General features: G+C 38.6%; 1 protein-coding gene across 2 annotated transcripts in view; it reads left to right on the forward strand.

The window, feature by feature from the left end:
- The first annotated feature begins 2809 nt into the window (after window positions 1–2809).
- Window positions 2810–18414, forward strand: part of LOC121329629 (phospholipid-transporting ATPase VD-like) — a 45363-nt gene continuing 29758 nt past the window's right edge. Inside the window, exon 1 of one of the 2 annotated variants that reach the window (XM_041275319.1) lies at window positions 2810–3100. The gene's annotated coding sequence lies outside the window, so the exon portion shown is untranslated. Of the gene's footprint in view, window positions 3101–18262; window positions 18305–18414 lie in introns of those variants that run through there. The other variant, XM_041275327.1, reaches the window with a different exon arrangement.

Genomic DNA, 18414 nt, shown 5'->3' on the forward strand with positions numbered 1-18414 from the left:
GCCAATGCTGGCTATCGTGACAGGAAACAGATCAACCAGTCGCAGGGGAGCCAGGATAGCATCCACGCACTTTGAAAACGTACAAGGAGCTAGGGAGAGACCGAATGGCAGTACAACAAACTCGTAAACACTTCCTTGAAAAGAAAAGTGGAGATACTCCCTACTCTCTGGACAAATGGGAATGTGAAAGTACGCGTCCCGTAAGTCCACAGTGGTGAACCATTTGACTGGCAAGACGGACTAGAGAATGTGACGGTGCTCCTCGAGTCTAAGATGGGGTGAAAGCTGCCGTTGTTTTTGGGTATCAAAAAATACCTCGAGTAGTACCCCTTTTTATGGGAGACGGGGTCTATGAGACGAATGGCCAGCTTCCTTCTGAAGGCCTGGAGAGGGACAGTCACGAAAGTATTCGTGATGCATCGAAAGGAAGGAGGTCCCAAGTGAAACTGAGTGTATAACCGTTTTCCACGGTGGCTAGCACCCAGGAGTCTCAGGTGCAAGTGCGATAGTACTGCAGCTGTTGTGCTGAAAAAGGGGTCTGAGGCCACCAACCTTCAGGGGTCCTGCTTGAGCTGCTGAGGTTTAGGCCAGGCCCTGTAAACACATCCTGTGACGCTGGTATGTGGACTGCCAATGCACTGAGTTTCCTCTGCCTTTGCCGGTTGGGCCCGGTTGTTTGCTGCTGGTGTGCCCTGTAGGCGATGCCTTAGGTCACCCAGCGGAGCTGTGGGGACTAGAACTGTTCTGGTGATAATCCGTGTCTGAGGAGCTCGCCAGCGGTTCGACTTGCCCCACGCCTAGCATTTCCGGTGGGATCTCTGTAAGATCTCCTCAATGGCTGGCCCAAAGGTATGTCCTTGGGATATAGGCGTGTCAAGCAGAGCAGCCTTATTAGCATCAGGAACTCTGGATTGTGAGAGCTACAGCTGTCTACGAGCCACGATCAAGCTAGCCAGGCTCCGACCAAGAGCTTGCCCTTTGAGACTGAAGAGTTGCAGCAGGGTGTTGGACAGGAGACATAACTCCGTGGCCACTGGCTCATGGAGCAGGGCTTCACTCAGTACACCATCCGTAAAAGCAGTGAGTACACTCGCTGTGTTAGACAGGTGAGTTGCCTGTGCCTCTGCTGCATATGTCCACTTGAGATGTGTTTCCGTCACCTTGCATTGAGGGTTCAGGCACGCCGCGTCCCTAGCCAACCCACCCACCGGCGGGAATCCCGCTAGGCCAAGCATTTCCGTGCCTTCTAGAGAGGCAAGCGGTGCAGCCTGCTTTAGCACGCTAGGACCTGAAGCCTGACGATCCCAGAAGGAACGTACCTCCTCCATGAAATCTGGGAAGGCCGGGAACTTCTGAGGGTGAGGAGCCATCACCTGCGTCCAAAAAACAGACTGGCTTGGTTCTGCCGCTGGCGTCCAGGGGACATGCAGGAAGGCTGCAGCGTGTCCCATAAGTGCCAAAAGTGCCAGGTTACCTCTTCAGCAGGGGGCTCGCCCTCTTGGCCCTCTTCAAACAAGCTTCTGTCACCCGGGTCTGGAAAGCCTCACATATGCTACAGGCCATGTCCCTCTCGAGGGCCTCTGGATGTCCAAGCACTGCACACAGAGTGTACGTTGGTCCTCTTACAAGATATTGGCATTGCAGGATGTGCAGGGGTGGAACCCCGCCTTGCCTGACATGGGCCTGGTGTTGTGCATGGGCCGTGCACTAAACGCCGCTATGCAGTGTTTATAAATGCCTGCTGACATGTCAGGAGTGGAGAGATACATGTTTATGTACATGTAGTTCCACCATGCATTTATAAACACTGCATAGCCTATAACATGACTCTTGTATTGAAAAAAACAAGGGGTAACCATGTTTCACTGCGGGATATGCTGTTGCAGCCATGATAAATGGTTCCCCCTAGGAAGTGCGGCTTCTAGGGCACTTGGAAATGTAAAATGCACACTCTCCACTACTGGCATGTCAGCAGACATTTATGAACACTGCAATATAGAAGATATCCAGCCATGAAAAATGGCTTCCCCTTGATTTACCATTGTAAGCAGTGTGATGGCAAACTTAGCTTTATTTAGAACGCAGATATTACAATAATAGTAATAATAATAATAATAAAATAATAATAATAATAATAATATAATAATATATTAATAATGTCTAAATGTCTGCTGAAAATACACATAAAAAGAAAAGCGCAACACTCATAATGTAAAGGACACTATTTCATTAATTGTTACATAAAAAAGTGAGTACTCTTAGGCTTCATCCAGCTTTGCCTTCATCAGGGAGTACAAGCAACTGTAGAAAAAATACCTTAAATACAAAAAATTCGAACATCAATCAATTACATCATTACAAACAAGGCAAATTTACAAAGATATGTGCACTCCTCATGAAAGAGCATGTATTTATATAGTCTTGTGTTTCATAGGATTGACAGCTCTGAGTGTTTATTTAGAAAGAGCAGATATTACAATTTAGAAACAAAAACATAATAATAATAATAATAATAATAATAATAATAATAATAATAATAATAATAATAATAATAATTTGCACTGCTACCTTGTCCATTTTATGCGATAACTTCCGTGCTTTTCAACTTACTCATTCAATGTTACGTTGTGTATTTTTGTTGCATTATTTAAAAAGTATTAAGTTCACTACATGATTATGTCAGGAGATAAAATGGCAGTAGCTGCTGAATCAGCGTGAACCCTCTTTGACAACATCAGCAGAGCACGTGTAGTGACTGGAAAAAAGATAGCTGTGCACATGCGCACAACGAGCAGTGAACACTGAATTTTCTGGGGATTTGAATTTGATAGTACACCTGGTTACACAGGGATCGCAGGCTCAGCGTTTGATTTAGCAGCCTGGTCTTTGTAGATGCTTCAATGAGCTGGTCTGTAGTTCAGTACGAATATTGGGGAAGCAGAGAAGGCGGCGAGTTACAGTGAGGTGAAATGGTTTCATTTGTTGGATGAAAAGTCTGGGGATTTCGGTGGCTCGCGGCCTTAAATAACACTAAGTGCGACAGAATCTGAGAGGAAACGGACATTTCTACTTTTCGTATGCATTGTTTCCCCCCATTCAGGTCAGTAAAATAGTAACACATTAACACAAATAGAGGACTATCGCTGTGGGCTAGTTGCAAGTCGAGTTGTAGTGATGCTGTATCTATCTATCTATCTATCTATCTATCTATATCTATATCTATATATATATATATATATATATATATATATATATATATATATGATATCTAATATATATGTATAATATATATATATAATATATATCGCGTGTAACACAGTAGCTACTTTGTTTCGCTTAAACTAAAGTTATTTTCAATAGAGTATACGCGATTCGATGACACTGTGGCAATACTGTTACTACGGTGGTATTCATATAGACGGTATAGTTATGTGTTTTGTTTTTTAAAAATATGAAAATATCGACAGTGCATTTTGAACAATCCTTTTTAGATGTACGTTTTTTTTTTTTTTTTTTTTTTTTTTTTTACAAAGCGGTTGTTTTCGGAAGTTCAGCGCCTCAAAGAAACAATATGTATTGCTTACTTTGCAATAACTATTGCGTTATTATTAACAACAACAACAAAAAAACAAACAAACAAACATTGTGTTATTTTGCAATAAGTATTGCGTTCTACTTACTGGCTAGTCTGCCGAGTAAGTTGTGATTGGTTTAGTTTAATTACGAGACTAAAGAAAAAAATGCTACAGTTAAACAAAGTTAAATAATAACAATCCTGTAAAAATGGAGCATCTTGTCTGAAGGAGCGTTCACACGCATGAGAGTTAAGTTTACACCACTATTTAGTAATTGTCTAAACTCATTCAAAAAATAAAAATATAAATCGTACATCCTAAATAAAATAGCAGTACTACTAAACTTTCTCTCATGCTCTTAGCTTGTTAGAAAAACAAGTTTCTTATAAAATAACAGTACAAAAACCAAACCTTTTTTTTTTTTTTTTTTTTTTTTTTTTTAGTAAACAAGTACATATCAATGAATGGGTAGAAAAGTTTAATTTACAACATGTAAACAATTCAAGGCACTTTTGCTTTATTTATATGGCCAGTGGATACACAATATTTGCTATAGGTAATGCAAATGTTTTTTTTTTTTTTAATAACACGGGAATATGGCTGCATTTTGCTGTCGTTTTCCGTCGAGTGGCGCGGAGACATCATGTAATTTAATAGTTGCAGAAGTAACTGTTTTCTCTGACACAGGGTGCTTCCGACAAGCAGAGCGCTCTCTCGTGGCGCACTATAGCATTTGTTAGCAGTTATTGAACAGTAGGCGTGAGCAGGTTCACAATAGCAGTAGAAGGGAGTAATTATTTGAATGAAATTATTGAATAATCTAACACTAAATTACAAAACTGCCCTGTCTCTCTATTCTATATGTGTTTTTTTTTTTTTTTCCAAGTGCTAATAAGCGCTTTGTGGTGGTAAAGGGCGCAATGTAAAATAAAGGTTGGTTGATAATATTCTCTTTTGCATTTGTTGTATTAAGACGCAGGTTTTACCGGTAAATGTCAGCATAAAACGGGATGTTGATAGTTTTATATAAGGTATGTAATGGGCAGGATACGACGTGCAGTTGTGGGCAGGAATCGGTTATTTTATATGGTTATAAAGCACTTGAATTGCATCATAACACCAAGACAGCGCAGTTATATAGGGTATTTTGATCCATTTAGACAGTGGATCTGAAAGCTACCTCTTCCACATATTTCATTTAAAGGTCAGCCCATGTTCTGTGTCTGTCATTGCCAGTTTAACAGCCCAGTATCTAAAAAAGTACACTCAAAGTTAGAAATCCCACGTTTGTTTTGTTTAATTTTAAAATGGTACAGCAGTACAATTCTGTGACAGACAATTGCTGTTGTCTGATTTGACTTGGCTAACATTAAGGCTTAGTTTCATCTTTTTAATTTCCTCTTTTTCTTAGTTTTTTTTTATCGTATCAGTCTGTCTCCAAATTTAGCTACAAGGAACCTGGGTGTTTTAACTTTACAGTAATCTCTCTCAGTTCCCATATTCCCAGTGTCAGTGTATATTGTTTACAGTAATCTCTCTGTTCCCATATTCCCAGTTTTAGTGTATATTGTCTACAGTAATCTCTGTTCCCATATTCCCAGTTTTAGTGTATATTGTCTACAGTAATCTCTCCGTTCCCATTTTGTCAGTGTATATTGTTTACAGTAATCTCTGTGCCCATATTCCCAGTGTCAGTGTATATTGTTTACAGTAAGCTGTCTCTCAGTTCCCATCTTCCCACTGCCAGTGTCAGTGTATAATGTTTAAAGTAAGCTGTCTCTCATTTCCCATATACCCACTGCAATATTCTTTCTTTCACATTGTTACAGCAGGCTTTTCCAACCCAGTTGTCCTGAAGTACCCAGTCTAGATTTCTTGTATGAATCAGTTCCCTTTCCTCAAATGCTGTGGTTTTACATAGGAAAACTGCAGATTAACAAAACAGTAGTGTTTATTTACTTGTCATACCTGGTTGAAACAAATCCAGTGCAGACACATACAGAGGGTACTCAGAATGTTGTAGTAAGTGCAGGGTTAAAGTGAAATGCATTGTGGAACCTAGCTAGGAGGCTGTGTTTTGGTAAAGATCAGTACAGTTATCGTGCTCACCGTGTAGAGTGTTGTGGTGGTAATTTAATGAGCCCCCAATTATGAGCACTGAGAAATTTGTTAATTTTATGAAAAAGTAATTGTAACATTAAATTAAGCCATCTCAAGACAAGTAAACATGTATTTGAATATTATATCGACCTTTACCTATGTACAAAACAATATTTTACTATAAAATGATCTAGTGTAAAGGTTTTAAAACTGAAGAACACTTACCCCTGGGGGTACTCGAGAAAAATCCTGTAATGGCAGACCACGGATTTTATGACTGTGAGTGAGTGTTGAGCGCACACATGGCTAATTTACACATTTAAATAGCAGGGCGGTAGTTCTGTATCATATTAATAAAATAATAAAAAAAAAAAAATCATTGTATGATGTTACATCTTTAAAAAATGTGGTACATTTACTTTCTGGAGTTTAAATGTTCCGTGTTTGTAGTTTAGTTTAATCAGTTCAGTGTGTTTTATTTAAGTTTATGTTTTTAAGTAACAGTATTACTGAGTTTAGCAGGCAGCTGTGCCGCCCTACTTAGACAGTGAAATCACTGCTCTGGAGCTGGAGCCTACATGACTGTTGTCTTTACTTGCAATGCTTTATGTGTTTTTTCATGACTAATTAGTTGAAGAACTCGTTTGTCGCTAATTATTAGGCTAATAAAAGCAAAAGCACAGTACTATTATTATTGTTGTTATTATTATTATTATTGCAAAAATGGAATCGCAGGATCTTTTTTTTTTTTTTTTTTTTTTTTAAATCAATCCCTAAATCCTGGGATTGGGATGTGTCTGAAATTGGATTCCCTACTCCAGACCTATTGAGTGTGTTCATATCATATAGAGAGTGACCATCAACAAGCTGTCTGGCAGCTGATTAACATGATCAGGCGACTGCACTAAACACTAACATGTAAGCATTTGGCTAAAAGTAGTTTTTGACTGCAAGATATAAGTGTCACTTTTCTACTTTAGTCATATCTAGCTTTTGGAAATATTCATTTCAAAACAATGTGCTTATTCTGGCTGGATTTGATACTGTACAAGACACATATAGCATTTTAAATGTCCAGCTCAAGTGTTAAACAATAACATTTGAGGTAAATATAAATAAAATAAAAAACACACACATATTCAATGTCTTATTCAATATTCGCACAGTTCTGCATGCTACTTGATTAGTACAACAGCAGTTTTCCATGAACAGTGATTGGCTGAACTCTAGCCCCTCCTCCTTCCCTGTGTGCTTTCTGAGCCAGTAAATCAAGGCTTGTTTGTTTATGTTTTAAAGACCCTCTTAAGTTGTTTTGTAACTTAAATTCCTATTTGTTCATTTTAAAATACAGAATAACGTACCCTTGCGTATGGGCTGTTTACTAATCAGGATGTATTTTATTGAAATCTGTGATAAAAAGCAGGCACATTATCACATTGGTAGTTAAGCATTATTTAAAAAATATATATTTTCAGTTAACATCAGTAAATACTTAAGCCTAGTAATTAGAAAATACTATTTGGTTTCCTGTTTTCATGGGTATTATGACCCTATCTGAGATGGGGGTACGTGGTAGACTCTTTTTTTGAAAAGGGGTACGGGGCCTAAAAATTCTGAAAACCAATGATCTAAGGTGTTCAACAATACCTTCTATCTTACCATCAAAGCTACATTCAAGTATAATCAAAAGTTACACTGAACATATGAATATACAGTGCCTATAGAAAGTCTACACCCCCTTTCAAAATGTTCACCTTTTGTTGCCTTATAGCCTGGAATTAAAATGCATTAAAAAAAAAAAAAATATATATATATATATATATATATATATATATATATATATATATATACATATACTATATATATATATATATATTTACATTTAATTTATCTACATTTACATTTATCTACACCCTACCCTGCAACTTCCAAGTGAAAAAAATATTCTAGAAATTTGTAGAAACTTAATTAAAAATCTAAACTGAAATATCTTGGTTGGACAAGTGTCCACCCCCGTTGTAATAGCAATCCTAAACTAGCGCAGGTTCAACCAATCGTCTTCAAAATCGCACATCAAGTTAAGTGGCCTCCATCTGTGTTAAATTGTAGTAATTCACATGATTTCAGGATAAATTCAGCAGTTCCTGTAGGTTCTGCACTACCCCAGGCTCTGCTGGGTAGTGCATTTCAAAGCAAAGACTCAACTGTGAGCGCCAAGGCGCTTTCAGAAGAACTCCGGGACAAAGTTGCTGAAAGACAAATCAGGGGATGGGTATAAAAAAATATCAAAAGGCATTCAATAACCCTTGGAGCATGGTCAAGATGATTATTAAGAAGCAGAAGGTGTATGGCACCACCAAGACCCTGCCTAGATCAGGCCATCCCTCCAAACTGGATGACCGAGCAAGGAAAGACTGAGCAGAGAGGCTATCAAGAGGCCAATGGCAACTTTGCAAGAACTACAGGTTTTTATGGCCAAGACTGGTCAAAGTGTACATGCACTATCCCAAGCACTCCACAAATCTAGCCTGTATGATAGGGTGTCAAAAAGGAAGCCATTACTCAAGAAAGCCCATCTTGAATCCCGTTTGAAGTATGCAAAAAAACACCAGTGAGATTCTGTAGCCATGTGGCAAAAAGATTTGTGGTCTGACAAAACTAAAATGGAACTTTTTGGATAAATGCAAAGCGTTATGTTTGGCGCAAACCCAACACAGCTCATCACCCAAAGAACACCATCTCTACTGTGAAGCATGGTGGTGGCAGCATCATGTTACAGGGATGTTTCTCATCGGCAGGGACTGGGGCACTTGTCAGGATAGAAGGGAAAATTAATAGAGCAAAGTACAGACAAGTCCTTGAGGAAAACCTGCCCTCTGCAAGAAAGCTCAAACTGGGACGGAAGTTCTCCTTTCAGCATGACAACAACCCAAAGCACACAGCCAAAGCCAATTTTGCTATTCCCGTAATGTGTGTGTTTTATAAATGAAAAAGAAGTGATATCTGAAACCAAAACACATTGGAAATGTGAAAAAACAGCAAGTTATCAAAAGTGCCCAGCCATTTAAAGTGGAGATATTAAAAACACAAGCCAAGTTTCATGAAACCATTGGGGCAACCTTGCCCAGAACAAAGCAAATAGGCACAACTTTTAAAAGCAATGGGGGACAAGGTTGCCCCAATTGTTTTTTACTAACTTGGCTTGTGTTTTTGATGTATCCATTTTAAATGGCTGGGTACTTTTTGATAATTTGTCGCTTTTTCACATTTCCAGTGTGTTTCGTGGAATACACACATTCACAGACATCAAGTCTGTATTTAATCTTTAGTGCCTCAAGTATGAAAAACATTGTTTTGAAGATAGGTACTTAATTCTATTAAACATCATTATTTAACATAGCAGGAGTCTTTTGTAAAACAGACCAAAAGTAGTTCTTTAAATTTATAATCCACTTAAGTTTCGATTCCTTCCAAAGGTTGTCATCTTCAAGAATGTCTGGCATCTGGGGTAGATAACTTAAAAACACAAACGGCATTCTGGACTTTAAAAGTTAGAACCATATATTGATAGTGATTGTGTTAACAGTTATAAATTATCCTCACAGTGTGACAGACACGTGGGCCAGATAAATCAAATGAAATGTATAATTAAAATGTTAGTAATAAAGTCATACTAGATACTATACTTTAAAGCACTGTTTCTATCCAAGTAACAGTAAGTGTAGATGCATTGTATTCATAGGGGTTGACTACATGGCTATTTTTTCGTATGCATAGTCACACACCATTGTTGCACACTTCATATGAATAATTTAAGATATAAAGACTTAGAAATTCAAATGGGAAGTTGTGGCAATGTGCTCCGCCCCTGTGTGTATTTGTGTGTTATATGTTGAGCGTGGTGTGTTAATGTTGGTGTATAGTCATTGTTACATGGGATATAAATGGGTCTGTGTAACACAAGGGATTTAAAATGTATATTTGTATTTAGGCACGAGGATTGCACATCACTCCACGTGCAGATTAAACAGTATATAGTGTGTGCACATGGGAGTGCACTAATTGAATTCACGTGCAGTTCACCAAGATTCCATTTGAATGATTGATTAGCAATCGAGTCTCGGTACAGCTGCATAAAAGCAGCATGTTGTCACTCACTCGGGGTTGTTTGTTCGGTGAGGGGAGAACAGGTGAGGAGAAGGAGAAAACAAAAGGCGAAGTAAAAGTAAATAATTTAACTCTCTGTGTTTTGTCTGTTCGTCCGCTGTTTGTTAGTGTCTGTTTCGTTTAGCGTTAATAGTTTTGTTTCTATTTTGGCCTCAAGTGCCGAGTGCTGTTTATTTTCTATTTGTTCATTTATTAAGTGCTGAGAGCAAGCAAGCACTCAGCTTCACCTAACTCCATGTCTCTGTGTATTCTGTTTCTGGTATGTCGTCACCCACTACAGCTGTCTTTGTGACATAATTACATAAGGTTTTCCATCAATGTGACAGACAAACACTGTTTAAAAAAAAAAAAAAAGAAAGAAATGCAATTCAATATAAATACAAAATGATAATCTACACATCTGCCATCTATTGAATCAAATATTGTTAACAACTAAAAACATACAAACCCAATATGTAAGAATTGTATTTACTTCAGGTTTTCACAGCAACTTAACTCTTTGCATCATCACATAGTATAGAAGTGTGTTTCATGATTTTTACTTAAGGTGCAGCAATGTGTGTGTTTAGGCTTAAATATTGTAATTGTCTTCTGCATAGAAGTAGCATCGACGTACTGAACGTGAGATTTGATTATATTGCTTTGTTATTATTATTGTTGTTATTGTTAATTTCTTAGCAGACACCCTTACCCAGGGCAACTTAGTTGTATACAAAATAAAATACATATCAAGAATTATAGTACAATTAAGAGCAAGGTACACTTCAGTCTTAATAGGAGCAAATACAAAACACAGTACAATTTGATATCGGGGCAGTTCAAGAGCAGATAACATAAGAACATAAGAACATAAGAAAGTTTACAAACGAGAGGAGGCCATTCGGCCCATCTTGCTCGTTTGGTTGTTAGTAGCTTATTGATCCCAAAATCTCATCAAGCAGCTTCTTGAAGGATCCCAGGGTGTCAGCTTCAACAACATTACTGGGGAGTTGATTCCAGACCCTCACAATTCTCTGTGTAAAAAAGTGTCTCCTATTTTCTGTTCTGAATGCCCCTTTCTCTAAACTCCATTTGTGACCCCTGGTCCTTGTTTCTTTTTTCAGGCTGAAAAAGTCCCTTGGGTCGACCCTGTCAATACCTTTTAGAATTTTGAATGCTTGAATTAGGTCGCCACGTAGTCTTCTTTGTTCAAGACTGAACAGATTCAATTCTTTTAGCCTGTCTGCATATGACATGCCTTTTAAGCCCGGAATAATTCTGGTCGCTCTTCTTTGCATTCTTTCTAGAGCAGCAATATCTTTTTTATAGCGAGGTGACCAGAACTGAACACAATATTCAAGAAGAGGTCTTACTAGTGCATTGTACAGTTTTAACATTACTTCCCTTGATTTAAATTCAACACTTTTCACAATGTATCCGAGCATCTTGTTAGCCTTTTTTATAGCTTCCCCACATTGTCTAGATGAAGACATTTCTGAGTCAACAAAAACTCCTAGGTCTTTTTCATAGATTCCTTCTCCAATTTCAATATCTCCCATATGATATTTATAATGTACATTTTTATTTCCTGCGTGCAGTACCTTACACTTTTCTCTATTAAATGTCATTTGCCATGTGTCTGCCCAGTTCTGAATCTTGTCTAGATCATTTTGAATGACCTTTGCTGCTGCAACAGTGTTTGCCACTCCTCCTACTTTTGTGTCGTCTGCAAATTTAACAAGTTTGCTTACTATACCAGAATCTAAATCATTAATGTAGATTAGGAATAGCAGAGGACCTAATACTGATCCCTGTGGTACACCGCTGGTTACCACACTCCATTTTCCATTCGCACTCCATTTCCTCTAATCAGTACTTTCTGTTTTCTACATGTTAACCACTCCCTAATCCATGTACATGTGTTTCCTTGAATCCCAACTGCGTTCAGTTTGAGAATTAATCTTTTGTGCGGGACTTTGTCAAAAGCTTTCTGGAAATCTAAATAAACCATGTCATATGCTTTGCAATTATCCATTATCGATGTTGCATCCTCAAAAAAATCAAGCAAGTTAGTTAGGCACGATCTCCCTTTCCTAAAACCATGTTGACTGTCTCCCAGTACCCTGTTACCATATAGGTAATTTTCCATTTTGGATCTTATTATAGTTTCCATAAGTTTGCATATAATAGAAGTCAGGCTTACTGGTCTGTAGTTACCTGGTTCAGTTTTGTTTCCCTTTTTGTGGATCGGTATTACGTTTGCAATTTTCCAGTCTGTCGGTACCACCCCTGTGTCAAGAGACTGCTGCATGATCTTGGTTAGCGGTTTGTAAATTACTTCTTTCATTTCTTTGAGTACTACTGGGAGGATCTCATCCGGCCCAGGGGATTTGTTTATTTTAAGAGCTCCTAGTCCCTTTAACACTTCTGCTAAAGTTATTTAAAACTGGATAGGAACTGGATGACATGTGGGGCATGTTGTCAGTATCTTCCTTTGTAAAAACTTGTGAAAAGTAATCATTTAACATATTTGCTATTTTTTTTTTCTTCCTCTATGATTTTGCCATTTGTATCTCTTAAACATTTAATCTCCTCTTTGAATGTTCTCTTGCTGTTGTAATATTGGAAAAACATTTTGGAATTGGTTTTAGCTCCCTTAGCAATGTTCATTTCTATTTCTTTCTTGGCCTTTCTAACTTCCTTTTTGACTTGCATTTGCAGTTCTGTGTACTCTTTCTGTGTACTTTCTTTTTGGTCCTTTTTTAATGCTCTGTAAAGTGCCTTTTTTTCGCTGAATATTTTTTTTAATTGATCTATTAAACCATTTTGGCAATTTAGTTTTACATTTAGATTTGTCTACTTTAGGGATGTAATTGTTTTGCGCCTCTAGTACTACGTTTTTGAAGAACAACCATCCTTCTTCTGTGGGTGTTTTCTCTATTTTACTCCAATCTACTTCTGTTAGTCTCTGTTTCATGCCTTCATAGTTTGCTTTTCTAAAATTGTAAACCTTAGCTTTAGTCTTTACTTTTGAGGATTTAAAAAACACTTCAAATGAGACCATGTTGTGGTCTGAGTTTGCCAGTGGTTCTCTGACCTCTGTTTTAGTTATTCTATCTTCGTTATTTGAAAAGACTAAATCAAGGCATGCCTCCCCTCTAGTGGGTGCCTTCACAAATTGTGTTAGGAAGCAGTCATTTGTCATTTCCACCATTTCTATTTCATCCTTCGCGCTACCCACCGGGTTTTCCCATTTTATTTGGGGGAAGTTGAAATCCCCCATTAGTATGGCTTCTCCTTTGCTACACACATTTCTAATGTCATAAGAACATAAGAACATAAGAACATAAGAAAGTTTACAAACGAGAGGAGGCCATTCGGCCCATCTTGCTCGTTTGGTTGTTAGTAGCTTATTGATCCCAAAATCTCATGTCATTGTATAACAGATTATTGTGCTCACCGTCTGAATCTGGCGGTCTATAGCATGCTCCTATTATTATGCCTTTTGAATTTTTGTCCGTTATTCTGACCCATATTGATTCGGTTTTATTTTCTTTGTCCAGGTTTAACACCTGGGCTTCAAGACTGTTTCTTATGTATAGCGCTACCCCTCCTCCTCTTCTGTCCTGCCTGTCTTTCCTATACAGTGTATACCCACAAATATTAAATTCGTCCCCATCACTCTCAGACAACCACGTTTCTGTAACACCTATCACATCATAGTTACCTGTTAGTGCAGTAGCTTCAAGTTCTAGAATTTTGTTTCTGATACTTCTAGCATTTAGATAAATACATTTAATGGTTGTCTTACCTGAGTTGTTGTTCTTGTTTTGATGCGGTCTCCCTTCTGTTTTTTTGTTGATTTCTCCCCCCTTCCTTTCTAGTTTAAATGCTTCCGAACCTGCTCGAGGATCTTTTCTCCGAGTAGACTAGTTCCCTTGTTATTTAAATGCAGTCCATCCCGTCTATACAGATAGTCCTCGTTGTAGAATGTGGTCCAATGATCAAGATAGGTGAAGCCTTCCCGTGTGCACCACGTCTTCAGCCATGCGTTTTGATTAATTATTTCCAGCTGTCCATATGGTCCTTTGCAAGGTGCGGGTAGTATACCAGAAAATACCACAGTTTTGTTTTTCTCTTTTAATTTCCTTCCTAGCTCTCTGAATTTGTTTTGCAGGGATTTTGGTCTGTCTCTTCCAATGTTGTTTGTACCAATGTGGACGACTACTACCGGGTCGTCTCCTGTTTGTTCTAGGAGCCTGTCCACGTTCTCAGTGATGTGCTTGACCGAGGCTCCCGGAAGGCAGCACACTGTTGTAGTAAGGGGGTCCAAACTGCGAATTGAACTTGCTGTGTTTCTCAATATGGAGTCCCCAACAATCATGACCTCCCTTCTTTTTGCTGTCTGGTCACCACTGTCAATAGGGTCCTGGATGTTGTTCCTTTCATTCTCTTGTTGTTGGTTCTGCTCATCAAAATTCTGAAGTGACTCAAATCTGTTGGTTGTTTTGATTTCTGGTGGTTGTGTTTGACGAAGTTTCTTTTTTTCCCTGCTTCTGCCTACCTGAACCCAGCTGTTCTGACCTTCTATCTCCCTGGTGGCTTTCAGTCTGTTAGGGGTGATGCAGACTTCCATGAATTGTGGGTGTGCCAGTTCCTCAAGATCCTGTTGCTGTCTCACTTCTTCCAGCTCCATTTCTAGCATACTTACTAGTTTATGCAAATCCTGGATCGCGCGGCACTTTACGCACACTTGGTTTAGCTCCGCTGGGTTTTCTCGGATTTCCCACATCAAGCAGGTGTCACAGATTACTGGCTTGAAGACCATGTTGAGGTTTTTTTTTTTTTTTTTTAAGTTTAGTTTCTTCTGCAGCCGTCAACCTGCTTTCCAACTGCTTCGAAACTGCTCTGTACTTTTCCACGCCTGTACTTCTCCCACTCGCTGTCGCTTCCACTCGCTGTCGCTGGGAAGACTGCCTCATTTAACTGCGTTGTTCTGCTGTGCTGTCGGCTCCTCCCCTCGCCCGTGTCTCAAAACGGCGCTGAATTTGAATCAGCTGCTCCGAGTTTCAGCTTGTTTGTTATCAGAAAAACACACGCGGCTGTTTGACTTTGAGCTGCTGCTGTGTTTCCCCAATGTCCTCTGTTTTCTGATTAAAGCAATTCAAGATGCAATTTCTCCTTTCTGCTTCGAAACTGCTCTGTACTTTTCCACGCCTGTACTTCTCCCACTCGCTATCGCTTCCACTCCAATCAACAGTGTTGATAGATACATCACGGTTAGATACCGCATGCAGGTGAAATACAAGATACTACAGGTTGGGTTAAGTGCATGATTCAATACAGTAAAATAGGGAGCAGATAAGTGCTAGTTAAAGTGCATTAAAGGCAGAGTGCTATATTGTCCAGAAGGGAAGAGTTGAGTTTTCCAGGTGTTGTCTGAAGAGGTGTGTCTTGAGGAGGCGCCGGAAGGTGGTCAGGGACTGGGCAGCCCTGACACCCGTAGAAAGGTCATTCCACCACGGTGAGGCAAGGGTTGAGAAGGAGCGGGCTCTGGAGGCAGGGGAGCATAGAGGAGGTACAGCAGTCTTCTATTGCAGGCGGAGCGGAGAGGTCAGGTAGGGGTGTAGGGAGAGATGAGGGTCTGGAGGTAGCTGGGTGCAGTCTGGTCAAGGCATCGATAGGCGAGTACAAGAGTCTTGAACTGGATGTGAGCGGTGATCGGGAGCCAGTGGAGTAGCGAGGGAGAAGAGAGGCAGAGAATTGACAGGTCGCTTTGATTGACAGTCTTGTCAATATGCTCTTTTAAGGGCGCTTTCATACCTAGTCCTTTCCTAAAGAACTGATTTTGGATTCACTTCAGTACCAACTAAAATGTTGCCAATTTGCTTTGATTTAGTTTTACACGAGAACATTTTAAATGAACTGCAGTTCACCTCCAAGAGAACTCAAGTACTGTTACTGTATATACTGCATAAAAATAAACCGCTGTTCAATGCAGTTAATGTATGTGTTTTGGTAAAAATTTTACTGGTAAATGTCAATGTAAATGGAGAGTGAGAGCGAGTTCAAACAAGATTGATTTCGCACTGCCTGACTGAGGGGGAAACAAATTAGAGGGCCCCCTGAATTGAGCCAAGACTCTTTTCCTGTACCCTTATTTGGTGTGCACTAAATATTTATGTTTTACACCTGCCAGAACATACTGAACTTGGGTGTTAACTGAATTCTAGTGCGAATTTCTCCAAACGAACTACCGCTAGGTATGAAAGGGCTCTTAAATATGGCAATTGCTTAACAAAATTATTTTTATTTTATTTTAACAAACAGTGCCTAACTGGACTTTGGGGTAGACTGACCTTGGTTCAACAGCAACTAGGGGATTATTTTGCCTCTATCTCTGATCTAACAACCTTCCCTGTAGTGTTAAGGTTACTTCATGGTTCTTCCACTCAGTGTTTGGTATTTCAGCTGGCAGTGGTGCTATGGGAGAAGGTGGTTGGCCTGGAAGTGTTATTGCTGGCTCATCAGCTTCTGGTACATTAATGACTGCAAGGGTTCACTGTCTCGCAGGTCTTGACTTGCCTCATTTTCATGAGACAGCGAGACAAGCTGGAGGCATCTGTGGCTTCTGCGAAATGTAGCTCCATTCTGTCTGCAGTTTATGACCTTGGTGTTTCACACTTGCGTCTATGAATTGAAAGCTGTTTGAGTAGGTGCGTGTGTGTGTTTTGGTTAGTGGAATAACTTCTGAAAATATAAATTTTTGCTTTCAGCTTGTATAGCTTTGTTTCTTAATATATTGCTGTCAGTACCCGATAATCTTGTTCTGCTTGCATGGTATACTTTGATTGCGTCATTATCTTAAATGTTCACCTGGAATGTCACAGTTTATTTAAGGTGGACTATTGTTTGTTTATACCTGATTTCAGTTTGTCTCCAGATTTCACTTAATATCTCTGGCTGAGCAAAACTTCTTTTAAATGTCTTATACTGTGGTTAGGTTTGCAAGGCAATAATAAGCTGTTTGTTGTGACTGATGTATCTAAACTAGCGTTGTGTAAAGGAACTATATAATTAGGCAAATATCTTGTGAAGTGCAGTTGTTTTGCTCAAAACCCAAATGAAAGCACTAGAAAGTTAAAATACCACAAGCCTTTTTAAATGTTAGCAGTCTTAATTGTTAAGGTTATGCTGTAGTGTCTTAAAAGGCTGTTGGCATTAACCTACGTTATACCCACAACAAATCACTCTTTATGCGATGAAAGCTTTAATTTTTTTTAGCCAATAAAGACACATCTTAATGCGATACATTTACACTACATGAATGTTTGTTTCATTTGTGTACCTGCTAGATAAAACAATCGGACATTGCAAGTAGTTTCAAATGACTACCATTTGCAAGTGCATGTAAATTGAATCTCTTTATAGAGATGTGGCTAATTGAAGACCTTTTAAAAGCATTAGATGTCCAGCTGGAATAGTTATTAGCTTTAACTTTGAGACTGAATTGCTTGAAAAAGAAAGAAAAATAAAAGCAGTACATTTTCTACAATGGTTGTGGTAGAAAGTGACTAGAATGTTATGCACATTTAGGTTGTTTCTTATGTCTACACTGGATTTTGAAAATAATCCATTATTGAAACATAAGTAAACAAGCTAGGGTTCTGTGAATTCAGTACACGTGACCCTACATGCATTGATTGAAGCTAGGCAAGTAATCAGGTTTAGTTAAGATAGCTGTTTACATTGTACAGGCTGTTTTCAATCTTATTTTCTATTCTGCTAACACAAATATAAAATAAGAACTACTAAAAGACTTCATAAATTCAGTGACAAAACATTTGAAGTAGATGTCTTCAAATTCAAAGACCTTTGGTTGAAATTATTACAGAACATGTGGCTGTAACAAAACCTTCATTAAGGGAAGCTCCCTAATCCTAAATACAACAATACATCGTCATATATCAAGCACACTTTTGCTCAACAACTTGCACAATACATAATAAGCTACTGCTCTATCACCAGTAGAATAACATTAACAATAATAATAATAGGCATTGACATATTACTATGAAAATACAAATTGTTACACTTTCAGACTGTAAGCAAGTTACAAGCTTACCAGTGCCATTAATCAATAAAATGAATAATAAAAAAAATAAAAAAAGACTTCAGAGACTACAAATACTTCCCAGATTGTCGTGAGACACTGGCAATGAGCGCAGAAAAGAATCCCAATTTTGCTGCTGTTTCCGTTTCCTTTCGTTCAGTTTATGTTTAGACCTTCCCATGTGTTCTACAATGGTCTGCCTACGAGTGTAATCTACAGCCTTGCTATCGATGTGAAATTCGTGATCCAATCTTTAGGGGTGATTTTGTTGTTGTTTTCGGCTTATTTGAACAGCTCTGGATACTGACTGAAGTAAACTGATGCCTCAATCAACACTGAACTTGAATACAGAAGCAGTTTTATTAGACAGGTATGTTTATGTATATTTAAAGCAAAGTTGCCTGTGTTAATGTTTATATATGGTAAATATATTGATTTGGTTATTATCAAACAAACAAAAAAAAAAAAGCCTTGCATGTT

Source organism: Polyodon spathula, chromosome 2, assembly GCF_017654505.1.
Source record: "Polyodon spathula isolate WHYD16114869_AA chromosome 2, ASM1765450v1, whole genome shotgun sequence".
Taxonomy (NCBI): domain Eukaryota; kingdom Metazoa; phylum Chordata; class Actinopteri; order Acipenseriformes; family Polyodontidae; genus Polyodon; species Polyodon spathula.